Source organism: Triturus cristatus, chromosome 5_2 (assembly GCF_964204655.1).
Source record: "Triturus cristatus chromosome 5_2, aTriCri1.1, whole genome shotgun sequence".
Classification (NCBI taxonomy): Eukaryota; Metazoa; Chordata; class Amphibia; order Caudata; family Salamandridae; genus Triturus; species Triturus cristatus.
In genome coordinates this window covers 19,142,806-19,156,397 of record NC_140588.1, presented here as the reverse complement: position 1 = coordinate 19,156,397, position 13,592 = coordinate 19,142,806, and the positions used below count along the sequence as shown (strand labels likewise).

The 13,592-nt window shown below is 49.7% G+C and overlaps 1 protein-coding gene across 1 annotated transcript in view; it reads left to right on the top strand.

Moving 5' to 3' along the window:
* Nucleotides 1-13,592, top strand: part of MARCHF6 (membrane associated ring-CH-type finger 6) — a 1,340,093-nt gene that overhangs the window by 397,870 nt on the left and 928,631 nt on the right. The window lies entirely within an intron of this gene.

Genomic DNA, 13,592 nt, shown 5'->3' with positions numbered 1-13,592 from the left:
TCGGGGTTTGGGCCCATGATGAGTACTTCTGTCTCGTTAGTGTTTAGTTGTAGGCAGCTGTTTTTCATCCATTTGGCGATTGCTTCCATGCCTTCTCGAAAGTTGTGTCTGGCGGTGTTGGGTTCGTTGGATAGGGAGAGGATGAGTTGGGTGTCATCTGCGTATGACACAATGTTGAGTCCGTAGATTCTGACAATGGGGGGCGAGCGGAGCCAAGTAGACGTTGAAAAGCGTAGGGCTGAGGGAGGACCCCTGAGGGACTCCACAGGTGGTTGGTGTAGGGTCCGAGAGGAAAGGGGGAAGTCTGACCCGCTGCGTTCTGCCGGAGAGGAAGGAGCGGATCCATTCTAGGGCCTTGTCCTGGATCCCTGTGTCGAGGAGTCTGCGTATTAGAGTGCGTTGAGAGACTGTGTCGAACGCTGCTGAGAGGTCGAGGAGGATACAACATTTTCCAGCTATCGCGACAAAAATTTTAGATTCTAATAAGGACACGGAGGCGAGGATTATGCTTTTTAAATTTCTCTACTACTCAACAGCAGCCAATGAGAAAAAAGTAAACATTATAATAAACTACATATCCCATGAGGCTTTGAACCACGCCTCCATCATTAACCAATAACAGCAGAGCTTAACATATGAAATAACGAGGCACCATCTTGGCTACCTCTTTCCTTGCAAAAACAGTCTTTGTGTCCAAAACCAAACAATAGTCCTGACTCACAACTGAGAGTAACACCGCAGATCCAACTCTCAATGGAGAGCAATTCCCAACAGTTCTTGAAGCAACAGCCATCATCCAACGACGAGGATATCCATACCATGGATCATTGAAGCATTAATTCTGCTTGGAATCAGTTCCTGAAACAGAAACAAGTTTGAAGATAGGGAACCCATACAGGTTTGATATATCAGGGTGGGAAAATAACATTACATAATGACTCTTATGCAACATGACAGTTGACCTCTTACCTGTCCCAACGGGTGGGATAATCCTCGCCTCCGTGTCCTTAATAGAATCTAAAATTCTTGTTGCGATAGCTGGAAAATTTTGTATTCTATGGCAGGACTGGAGGCTCAGATTATACTGGTTCAAAACTGACCAACAACAACCAAAGACACATGCGTAATAAGTTTATAGTAAAACCCTTTAAACATAGAGTCTGAAGACCAATCTGCAGCTTTCAAAATGTCTTCCAAACGAGACCCCAAAATATATGCCTTAGAGGTTATAGCGCCTCTGGCAGAATGCGCACCATAAACAGAAATGCCAATCCCCACTTCAGACATAACCCATCTGACCCATCGCGCCAAGGTGGCTGCTGAAACTGGACAAAAAGGCTTCTGAATTGCCAACAGTAATTGACCCAAGGGATTTGCTCTATGAGCTAATGTACGTTCCTCATATACTTTCTTTTACTTTGATAGCTTTATTTCGGTCAGATGACCATAAAAGCACAGGTAAAATATGTACAAGCATAAAATACATAAATAATTCAGAATTTAAGATAAAAAAGTTATTAAACAGCAGTTATCAAAGTGAAGACAATCAAGAATACAATATACATATTCAATCTCTGATATAAAAGTAAAAACATTTATGAGGGTCCCAACGCATTTAAAATCCGGTTACGCGTGTGCCAAACATTGGTCAAAAATTTTGCTAATGCAAAAACAATTGGGCCAGAGAGATCAGTTTTTAAGATTCTATACATTGGTGCGTATTCCCTGCAACCCATATTCCTTATCAACGGGAGGAGCCAGTATTTTCGTGCTATTTTATAGGCTGGGCAGAAGAAAACCACGTGCAAATCAGTTTCCTCCATGGCGTCACAAGCCGGACACTGCTTTAGGATGGGACCCGATGACCAGGTGCTTGTGAAAGATCTGAGCGGCAATGTGCCGTATCTCCATTGGAGGAACAGCTTCCTGGTCAGTGCGGGGGAGATAGGATCCAACACCCTCTCCAGTCTATAGAAATCCTTGCTCTGCATGAACACAGAAGCTAGGGACCCTTCTGCCTGGGTAGCTTGAGCCCTGTCTAGTTTATATTCGTGGTAAACCTTAGCCAGGGACCTTTTGGATGTATTCGGTGCGGCTTTCGCTGGGTCATTCCATAAGTCGGGGAGCCCTATTCCCACACAAATGGCTTGGATGTTTTTAACCCAGGGAATACTGAGCGCCATTGGGTCTTTCAAAAGTTCAACCAATTCCGCCCTATATTCTACGAGATCAATGCTGCTCCACAGCCTACGCCAGAGTGCTAGAGGTCTCAGGCTTATTTCGTCAGCTAATGGTCGTAGGCCCAGATCTAGCCTCAGGGGGAGGAGCGGAGTACTGGGCGGGAGTGCGGCTATCTGTCTAATAAACTTGTTTTCCACTAATGACAGACTCTTGCAAGACGTGTGGCCCCATATTTCCGCCCCATACATTATTGCTCCCCTAGCCTGGGCTTTATATATCTGGATCAATGCCCCCAATGGACGATATGATGAACCATTCATCATACGGGCAATACCCCCAGTGATCTGCGTGAGTTTAAGGCTTGCCCTGCTCTGATGGGATCCCCAGGTCATGGTTTCGTTGATAGTCACACCAAGATATTCAAAGGTAGTCAGTCTCTCCAGCCGTCCAGCTCCCAATTGCGGATTTGGGCGAAGTTTTTGCCTCGGGTTCAGAACCATATATTTGGTTTTTGCCGCATTAATTTCCAGCCCCCTATCATTACAGAAGGCCACGAAGGAGTCAAGAATCCTCTGAATACCCATGGGGGTTTTGGATAGCAGCAGGGTGTCGTCCGCAAACATAATTGCGGGCACCCTGCTGCCATTCAATTTCGGGGCGTCAGTGTATTCAGTGGCATTCAAATGGGCGATTACCCCGTTGACAAAGAGGCAAAACAGGGTCGGTGCCAATACACAGCCCTGCCTTACCCCCCGGTCAACGGGGAATCTGTCGGTCAGTTCCCCCGCCCTCCCACACCTCACTCGGGCATAGTTATTGTGATGCAATCTCTGTAAGATCAAGAGGATATCCGGGGGGACGCCCATCTCTGCCAAGATGCTCCAAAGTTTCCCCCGGGGCACCAAATCAAAAGCGGCCCGTAAGTCCACAAAAATTGTGTACAAACTACCGCCCTCGATTTTCGCTACCCGCCAGTAGACCAGATTCAATCTAAAAACCTGGTCCACTGTGGATACCCCCCTCCTGAATCCCGCCTGGTAGGGGCTAAGGGCACCCACCTCCTCGATCCAGTCCTGTAGCCTATTCAGCATCACCCTACCAAACAGCTTCTGTGTCACGTCTATCAAGCTGATTGGTCTGTAGTTGGCTGGGAGGAGAGGTGAGCCCTTTTTAAAGATGGGGACCACCTCAGCCCCCAGCCAAGTACTAGGGATCTCCATACCACCGATAGCTCCATTGAAGAGGGCGGTAAGATAAGGGGCCCATACAACAGGTTCCTGCTTAAACATATCCCCTGGTAGTCCGTCCAGTCCCGGCGCCTTTCCAGGGGCAAGTCCTGAGATGGCAGCAATCACTTCACCGAGCGTTATCAGCTCCCCTTCGTAGTCCGGGCGGCCTACCCCATCAACAGCAGGAGATTCTCCCGAGTCAGGACTGTATAGAGTCTGAAAGTGAGCCTGCCATACCCCAGGAGCAATATTGGGCTCAAGTGCCGATTTTAAGTTCCCCGACCCCCCATTCACAATCCTCCAAAACAACCGATGGTCTTGGGTCGCTAGTGCCTTAGTGAGTTCTTCCCACTGTTCTTCCTCCCATTCTGCCTTAGCGTGGGCAGTGAGTTTCTTATAAACTCGTCTGCTTTGTTTTAGACTATCCCCACCAAGACCCTCCTTGATTAGTTTGAGGAGCTCTGTTTTTGCCCTTCTGCAGGCAAGGTTGTACCATAATGTTTTGCCTGAACGCCCCCCTTTTGCTTTTCGTAGGCTACAAGTGAAATGGGGTGCCGCAGCTTTTATAAGTTCCTCATGGGCTTTGAACAATTTACCCTGGGAGTCTTTGTTGTATGGCTCGGCGTCCAAGCAACCCACAGTTTCCAAGATGGGAATTATCCCATCATAGAGCCTAGGGAGTTTATTCTTGCTCGTGACCAAGTGCTCCCACCTGATCCTTCTACGGTTGTTGTCAAGGAGAAGTACAGGGGTATTTTCTACCACATTATTCAGAGGAGCTTGGGGGCCGGGATGGACAAGGTCGAGCTCAAGTGCATTATGGTCACTATCAGACCTTTCCATCACCCTGAAGTCCTGGATTGTCGGCCACTTCACTATTTGAGCCAGGACATAATCCAGGCGGGACTCTCTTCCCAGCCTGTTGTAGGTGGTTTTACTGGGTATGTCAGATTTTATTCGCCCATTACAAGCTCTGAGTCCAAACTTCAGGGTGAGGGCTGTGATTTGCACCGCTAAAGGGGTCCACGCCTTTGGGGGTGGGGCTTCCACCATAGGGACTGCCCATCTAACTTCTTCATCAGATGATAACCCATCAAAAAGACCAGGGAGTGGCTCAAAATGAGAATTAAAATCCCCTCCCACAACATAGTATGAATCACTCGGTAGATCAGTTAGAAAATTGGAGAGTTCATCTATGGTCGGCGATTCCTTTGCATTCCCCATTGGCCTGGAATAAATGTTAATGAACACCAGTTTAACTTGGTTGGGCCATAATAAAGAAATTGCAAGAATGTCCTCAGAGTTGGTCGGCATCCGAGTTGCCACACAACCCAGATGAGATGCAACCCAAGTCGTGAGTCCTCCTGACGGCCGGCCTTTGCCCTCCCATCTCGCTGGAATGGAGAATGACATGTAGCCTTGGTGGCCATGTTCCTCTCTGGCCCAGGTCTCCTGGAACATACATATGTCACCAGACTCAATGTAATTTGCCCAGTCCGAGTCCTCCAGTTTGTTAGCGAGGCCAGCAACATTCCAACAAATTAGCCTCAAAAATCCAAGGGTGCTAGGTGCCGGTCCAGGAGAATTAGGAAGTGTAATTCCGGGCTCCACTGAAATCGGGGATTCTAACGTGCTACCAGCAGTAGGGGCCGGTAAATCAAAAGGTCTACTGTAGCCATTCTCCACCAGTGATGGGTCGATCAGAGTTCCAAAGGCATTGGGAACATTATGGGCCAATAAATTGTCCAAGACCGCCAGGTTGTTCAGTGGCCCATGCGATTTAACTGCAGTCGAGGTAGGTAGCTTGGGAGAACTACAAACACCACAATCCAAAGCCATTGGCATATGACTAGAAAGTCAATCAACCCCATCCAAACTATTCAGGCAATTAAAGCGATTAAAATGGAAATAGGGCCTCTCCTGCACTTGAAGACTTGGACGTTGTACATGGTCCTTTTGTCTGTGTCTCTGTTCCACCCTCACCCACTCATCTTGTGTCGGAATGTAATGCATATGGATAGGGGGGAAAAAAAAGGATACTGGCTTGGTCTGGATAGTAGAATCCAGTGACCTATTTGTTCCTTTACAAATGTGCCGCACAGTGCCCGGGTCCTTACAACTTGTCAGGATACAGTCCCCTATTATTGATTTCCTAGTTTTACCTAACCAGGGGACCCTTCTTACCATAATAATCTCATTATTAAAATGAGACGGTAAGGGTCGATTCCAATTTAGCCATTTAATGACCTTGTTCTTTAATGATTGGTAATCTTCGTTCTCCCCTAGTCTTAAGCGGGGGACGCCTGCTAGGACCACCGTTAGACTATTAGCCTCTGGCGGCAAGTCTGGTCTCCGTGGACTTGGAGCCGGCCGACCCGGGGAGGGTAGAGGGATACCACCAACTTCTAGATTGCCGTCATTAATCCCCGACTGGGAACTTTGAGGGGCAGAGTGTATTGTCTGTATGGGCCTATTAAATGAATTGCAGCGCGGTGCCTGGTCTAAGATAGCCATTAATGGTTGCAAGGGAGGGGCAGTAGTCGTACTCTGGGGGGAAACTTTGTTATTGCCCTTTGTAATTCCTTTTTTAATAAGGTTTCCTGCGGAGAGATAAGGTCCCGTGTTATTGGATTGCTTACTAACTAAGGTGTTCAGGGTAGTAAGAGATGTTTCCAATAGGGTAAGCCTGCTCTCCACTTTTATCAAACTATCGCTAATAGGCTGCAGAAGGGAACGCAGTAGCGATTCTAGGCTCCCTATAGATGTAAAAGGGTTAAATATGTCAGCCACTGGGACGTTTGAGATAGTAGCTCTATTGGGACTAGGGGCCTTTGAGAGAGGAGCAGTAGGGACAATCTCATTATCCCTCCCAGGTTGAGGTACAAGTGTGTGTTTTTTGCCAAAATCTAGATGGGACGATTTGGCTTTCCCCCTGCCCCCCATTGACTTTTTACTGCGTTTCCTCGGTGGGGGCCTGTGCAGCTCTACCACAACACTTTGTTTAGGCTTGCTTTTCTTAGCTGCATGCGGAGGTGAGGTTTGAGTAACCAGATTAACAGGGGTAGTAGATGTCCTAGAAGGGGTTATATCTAGAAGTTTTCCAGGGGCCAATTCAGGGGAAGTGGGGATGTCCCGCAATAAGAGAGGGAAGTCCTCGGGGGTCAGAGGTTTTAAACTGAGTGGGGGCGTGCCATCCTCTTGGGTAATGGGATACGGGATGATCTCTTGCAGGGGCCTGTTCTTCATGGAATCAATGGAGCGCCGCCGCTCGGCCCTACGTTTCTCCAAAGAATTTTCCTTACCTACGTCTTCTTTGGTAGGTTTGAAGTACTTGTCCAATGTCCCTGCGTTGCAGCCCCCTACCCTGGCAGTAGATTTGCAAAGTCCTGGAGAGGGCATCCTCCTGGGCTGATTGTGTTTGGGAAGAAAGGGGTATGGCCCGGCCCGGCCTCCTTTGGCCCCTGACGGCCACAGACGGCCCGCCCTTTGCCCGGGCTTAGCCCGGCGCGTCCCGCACGCGTCCCGCGAAGCGGGTCCCTCTGCGATTTATGCGCCTCCTGGCGCTTGCTCCGCGTCACCTCGTCGCGCCGCCGCTGAGGCTGCCGGGAGTTGCAGTCCCGAGGCGGCGACGCGGAAGATGCTGTTGACCCTTGGACCCTTGGCGGTGGCGGCAATGGCGGCGATGGCGTAGCGTGGCGTGGCTCAGCAGGTAAGTTTTTGATTCTAACTGCTCCCCCCCGCTCCGCCGGTCCCTCTGCGATTTATGCGCCTCCTGGCGCTTGCTCCGCGTCACCTCGTCGCGCCGCCGCTGAGGCTGCCGGGAGTTGCAGTCCCGGGGCGGCGACGCGGAAGATGCTGTTGACCCTTGGACCCTTGGCGGTGGCGGCAATGGCGGCGATGGCGTAGCGTGGCGTGGCTCAGCAGGTAAGTTTTTGATTCTAACTGCTCCCCCAGTGCTTCCCACGGTCAGCGGTTTTTCTACAGTCAATTTGCTCCAGTTTTCTCATCGCAATGCGCATGCTCTCGCAACCTAGTTCTTTCAAACATTTTAAAACACACAATTTGTCATTGTGAGGAAAAGCAGGATACTCAACCGAACGTGACCCAGTCTTAGTCCTCCTAGAGATGATGAAAGACACACCCTGTGGAGAGAACATCCTTCCTGCTAAAGCGTGCACATCAGAAACTCTCTTGCAGGACATTAAACACAACAACATAGTAAGTTTAGCAGACAATTGTTTTAACGATAAGTCCTTGTTATCTGGCCAAGATTCTAATAAAGACAAAACTTTAGAAACGTCCCATAATGTAGTGTACCTGGGGCGAGGCGGACGAGCTACTCTAATGCCTTTCAGCAACTTGTGGACTAAGGGGTGCACCCCCACCGCTTACCATCAATGTGATTATGTCCAGCTGAGAGGGCTGACCTGAAATTATTAACAGACCTATAGGAAAGACCTGATTCAGCACATTCAGATAAAAAATGTAATACTTCCTACATCCGATCCTGTTGAAGGTACCAACCCACCCATCGCTTCCATGATGCCGAATATCGTTTGCGGGTGGATGGAGCCCAAGCTTGTTGTATAAATTCAGCAGTCGCCGATGAAAGGCCCTCAATTCGTTCGTGTCTCCTGAGAGCGTCCAAACCATGAGAGACAACTGGTTCTGAAGGACCAGAGGATGAGGGGATCCCACTGGGTCCTGGAGAAGCATCGGAAACAAAGGTAGTTGAAAAGGCAAGTCCACGGACAACTCCAACAGTGTCGGAAACCACAATTGAGTCTTCCACAATGGTGTGACCAACACTACTGACGTCTCTTGTCGACGGACCTGGGCCGCCACCCTCGGAATCAGAGCGAAGGGAGGAAAAGCATAATTCCTCTAAGATCCCCAATGTTGAAGGAAAGCATCCATTTCCATCACCATCGGGTCCGGTTTCCCGCTGAAGAACCGTGGGAGGTGAGCGTTGAGGCGAGAGGCAAAGAGGTCTATTAAACAAGGACCTTGCATAGTCATGATCGCTACAAAAAGCGAAAGACGGAGTCTCCAGTCGCTGAAATCCCTTAGGAATCTGGAATTCCAATCTGCTACTTGATTGTGTTTGCCGATAAGATACTCCGCTATCACACTGATCTTCTGATCCAGGCAAAAATGCCAAAACTCCCTCGCAATGTTGGCCAACAGCCGGGACTTCGTCCCTCCTAGGTGATTTATGTATCGCACCGCTGAAACATTGTCCATCCTGAGAAGGATGCAGCAATTGCTCTTCAGCGGAGAGATCGATTTTATGGCAAAGGAGCCCGCCAGCAGGTCCAGACAATTGATATGCAACTTTAACTCTTCGGCGAACCATCGTCCGCCGGTGGTGAAGTCTCCACATCTTGCACCTAGCCCCAACGGCTGGCGTCTGACTCTATGATGACGTCTGTAGAGGCGCCGAAAATGGCCCTGTCATTCCACGCTTCCATGTGATCCAACCACCAATAAAGCTCCTCCTGAGCCTCCAGAGACAGAGAAATCAGGTGGTCGTATGAAAATCTCTTTGCAGATAGTAAATCTTGAGTCGTTGCAAAGCCCTGTATTGAAGAGGCCCCGGAAAGATGACTTGAATCGAGTAGGCCAGTAGGCCTACAATCCTCGCTAAGGATCTCCAAGAGACCATCTGTTTTCAGTGTGGAGCGGATCTCTCTCTTTATCGATTTGATCTTGGATGCAGGCAGGAGTAACTGGGTGTTGACTGCATCCATTTGAAACCTCAGGGAATCCGCTGGCTCGGGGTGGTCACCGATTTCTTGAGGTTTATCACAAACCCTGAATCTTGCAACAGGGAGATCGTCCATCTTAAGTGTGTGATCAGAATGTTCCGGTCCTGCGCCAGGAGTAACATGTCGTTGAGATAGACGATCATGTGAACTCCCATCTCCCGCAGACGAGTGACCACCGGCTTCAATAGCTTGGTAAACACCCAAGGGGCTGAGGACAGGCCGAAAGGAAGAGAAAGATACCGGTACCATTGCCCTTTCCAGGAGAATTGGAGAAATTTCTGATGTGAGGGGCAAATGGGGACCGTGAGGTAAGCGTCCTTTAGATCCATGCGGACCATCCAGTCCTTTTCCAAAAGAAGATCTCTCAACCGATGGATACCTTCCATCTTGAAGTGTCTGTACACCACAAAGGGATTGAACTCCCTGAGATGTAAAACTAGACTCTGACCTCCTCCCTTCTTTTGCACCAAGAAAATGTTGCTGCAAAACCCGTCAGGAATGAAGGGTCCCACAGCAATAGCTTGCTTGGCCAAAAGCTCTTGAAGCTCTGAATTGATAAAAGCTTGTTCTTGTAGGGGAAAAAAGGACAGGAAAGGGAGGGGGCACTTGACAAGGGGGTTCTGATAATTCTATCTGATAACCCTGAACAGTGTGGAGGATCCACGCATCTGTGGGCAACAGAGTCCAATAACAAAATGTAACAATCTGCCCCCAAGGGGGATCACAGGAAAGATTGGTGGACATACCTGATGACTGGTTATCAAAGTTCTTGTAACCTCTTTTGATGCCCCTGTTACACCGGCCACAGAAGCCTCTGGATCTGGAGGGATAGAAGCCAGCTTGTTCCGGTTCCTGGGTATACCCTCTACGTCGTGGAGCGAAGCCTCGCTGGGGATTTGGATTATTGTAGCAGCCGGCCGAACGTCCCTTGCCACGACTGGCCCTGCCGGAGACTGGGTGGAAAACCCATTTGAGCGAAGACTGCGATTTGTCTAAAGAAGCAAAGGAATTGACGAATTTTGCTATGTCTTTGACAAAATGTTCCCCAAAAAGCTGACCCTTAGCCAGAGGAACTGGTTCGGCTGCAGACAGTTCAACCAGTTGCGGGTCGATTCGCAAAAGGACAAATTTGCGCCTTTCCGACGAATGAGCGCAATTGGCGTTGCTGAGAATGCAAATTGCCCTCTGGGTCCATCCCGCTAGGACCTCCGGGTGATTAGCAGCCTCAGTCTCCTGCGCCTGAAGGGCCAATTCTAGAATCTTTGCCAGGAGTCTTGAAACGTCTAGCAATTTATCCTGGCACGCCCGAAGCACTCTATCTATGCTCTTCTTGGGGTCTTTCTTGTACTTCTTCAGAAAGGTGGTCATAGATGAATCAATATCTGGTGTGAGTGCCACCTTGTGAGCCAAATCGGGACGGGGACATTCGGATTTGAGGTGGGCTCTAACCTCCTTATCAAAACTCTTACATAGGTGGGTTTGCATATAATCTGCCACTGCCGGGGCGGGAGCATAATCGGAGGAACGGGGATGAACTATATCTGAAGGGTCAAAAGAAAAGGGCGAAGGTTGGACAGGGGAGCAGGAGTGTTTGCGCTTTGTGGCGCATTTGCGGGGGCGTGACTCTTGAGAGGAATCGGTATCTGTGTCAGTAATAGGAATGGGGGTCGAAGGAGAAGGGATAGGAGCAGAAGGAGCAGGCTTGTCACTAAGCTCCTGTTCTTTAGAACTGCGCAGTTTGGATTAAACCTGAACGTGTGGCCAGGGAAGCCCAGCTGGTTCTTGTGGGAGGAAGGGGAGGGGGCAGGATTAGTACCAACTAATTGCTTCAGGCGTTGTGAAATGGGTAGTAAGGCGGAGGAGAGATTCTTATCTAGTTTAAAGTCCAATTTCTTATCAATAAAAGCTTCCATATAGTCTTCATAAGAGTCTTCCTCGTCTTCAGGAGGATCATACGCAGCTACCTCCTCCTCATAGACTTCGCAGTCCGACATACTGAGAATATATCTTGAATATATATGCAGCCAAAGTCTCCAGGGAGAAGCACAACATTTTACAACCCAAAACTCTCAATAGAGATCGGGCGTCGGTTGGGAGCAAAAGCTGGGGCAGAGGGGGCCACACAGGTACCAAAAGAGCCCTTGCAATTTAGGACTAACGGAGGGTGTTGAACCATGCCTGCCTGTATAGGCAAAGAGTCTCCAAAAATTGTAATCCAGCAAGGCTGGTTGCTCAAAGGTTATATACACTCTCAAGCGCTGAAGGAATGCACTACCAAAAGATAATTAGGCCCGGTACCGGCTCCGCTGACTGCCAGCTGTGTGTTCCTCAATACCAGCCTGAGGTGAGGCGTCTCTCCAGCTTATGCGAAGGAGCTGCACGCGTGCACAGACGCGTGCAGGCTCCTGAGATGCACGCAGGTTTCCCGATCGGGAGGGGGGGGGTGCCAATCCCATAGATAGCGCGCGCGGCACCAAGACGATCCCGATACTCACGCTGTGAGTAAACTTAATTTGGGCAAAATTACACAACAATCGCAATAATTATCACAAAAGATAGAGCGCAACATCCGCTGAAAGCAAAACGGAGGAAAAACGCGATCGCGCGCTGACCACAGTGCGAGAGCGTTATCAAAGAGCCGGTATTCCACAACAAATTGCATAAAATGCAAGCATATTAATCACAAATCGTAAGCTTAACACAATCACCATAGTCAACGTAAAAGTCTAAGTCATGAATAAAATAAAGAGGCACTTACCTTGACTGCGGAGCAGAAAAGAATGAGTTAGCCAAGATGGTGCCTTGTTATTTTGTATGTTAACCTCTGCTGTTATTGGTTAATGATGATGGAGGCGTGGTCCAAAGCCTCATGGGATATGTAGTTTCTTATAATGTTTACTTTTTTCTCATTGGCTGCTGTTGAGTAGTAAAGAAATTGAGAAAGCATAATCTGAGACTCCGGTCCTGCCATAGAATGAGGGCTACGGTTTCTCCTTTGTCTAGTAGAGTGCGTATGTAGTCTGTTGCGGCGAGCGGTTTCCGTACTGTGGTTTTTTCTGAAGCCGGATTGGGAGGAGTCAAGGATGTTGTGCTCTTCGATGAATGTGGCGAGTTGGCTGTTGATGGGTTTCTCAATGACTTTCGCTGGGAACGGGAGCAGGGAGATGGGTCTGTTGTTTTTGAGGTCGTTGGGGTCTGCCACAGGAGTTGGGTGGTGTGGCTGAAGGTGATGGAGCTTCCTGTTGTGAAGAGGGGGTCGAGGGTGTGTCCTGCTGAGTGCGTTGGTTCGGTCACGATTTGGCGGAGCCCAATGTTGTGGAGGTTGCCCAGAAGGGATGTGGTGTTGGGGTCCAATTGGTTGACGAGGTGGAAGTTGAGGTCTCCCAGCAGGGTGTAGTTGGTGGATGCGATGGCGTGCGGGGAGATGATGTTCATGATGGAGATGGTGAACGGTCCGCGTGGTCCAGAGGGTCGATAGATGAGGGTTCCTCGGAGGGTGGTGGTAGGGCTGGTCAGTATCTTGAAGTAAAGGTGTTCCATCAGGTCTGTGGTTTTGTCAGGGAGTGTGCTCAGGCGGAGGGTGGATTTGTGGACGATGGCGATTCCTCCTCCCGGTGGGTGGGCGGTCCTTCCTGGAGATCTTGTATCCTTGGGGAATGGCGATGGCGATGTCTGGCCCGAGGTGGTGTTGGTCCAGGTTTCGGTGAAGAATGCTACGTTCGGGGTGGTGCTGTCAAGGAGGTCCCAGATTTCGGTGGCGTGTTTGTAGAGGGATCGGACGTTGAGGAGGATGCATTGCAAAGTCTTCGGTATGGGTGTGTTCTTGCAGTCGGGTGGTGCTGGGGGTCTGTGTTCCTAGCGGTGCTGTAGGTTTGTCGGCAGTGGTGACAGCTGAAGGGTCCGTGGGTATCGGCTGGTGAGGCTAGCATGCAGTTGTTGTTGTGGCCTGGGTTGAGTGCGTGGAGTGCTGCTGGGTCGTAGCATTGGCGGTGCGGAGGTCCAGGGTTCCTGGCACTGGTCGTGGTCGGGTCGCGGACGGGCGCAGACGGGCTTGCCTTTGGTGCATCAGTGGCGCGGCCTCCATTAAGTAGGGGTCGGCGAGGACTGGACAGCTGGGATGCGCAAGCGGGGAGGCGAACTGGATTGGGCCGGTCGCGCTGGTCGTGCTGGGGGGAGGGGCCATGGGGGCAGCAGTTCAGGCTTAGGAGGCTTTGACGATTCCAGAATTCTGCATCCTGTTTCTTGTTGAAACTTCCTTGATAGTCGTAATAAGGCTTTGCATGTTCTAAACTTCATTGACTTTAGGTGTAGGAAAGGCTCGTTTTGAAAGCCCTGGTCTTTTGTTAATGGATTTTTAGTAAGACAGGCACAGCTTACTTACATTCTCTTATTTCTCACTATTCTCCTTCTAGAT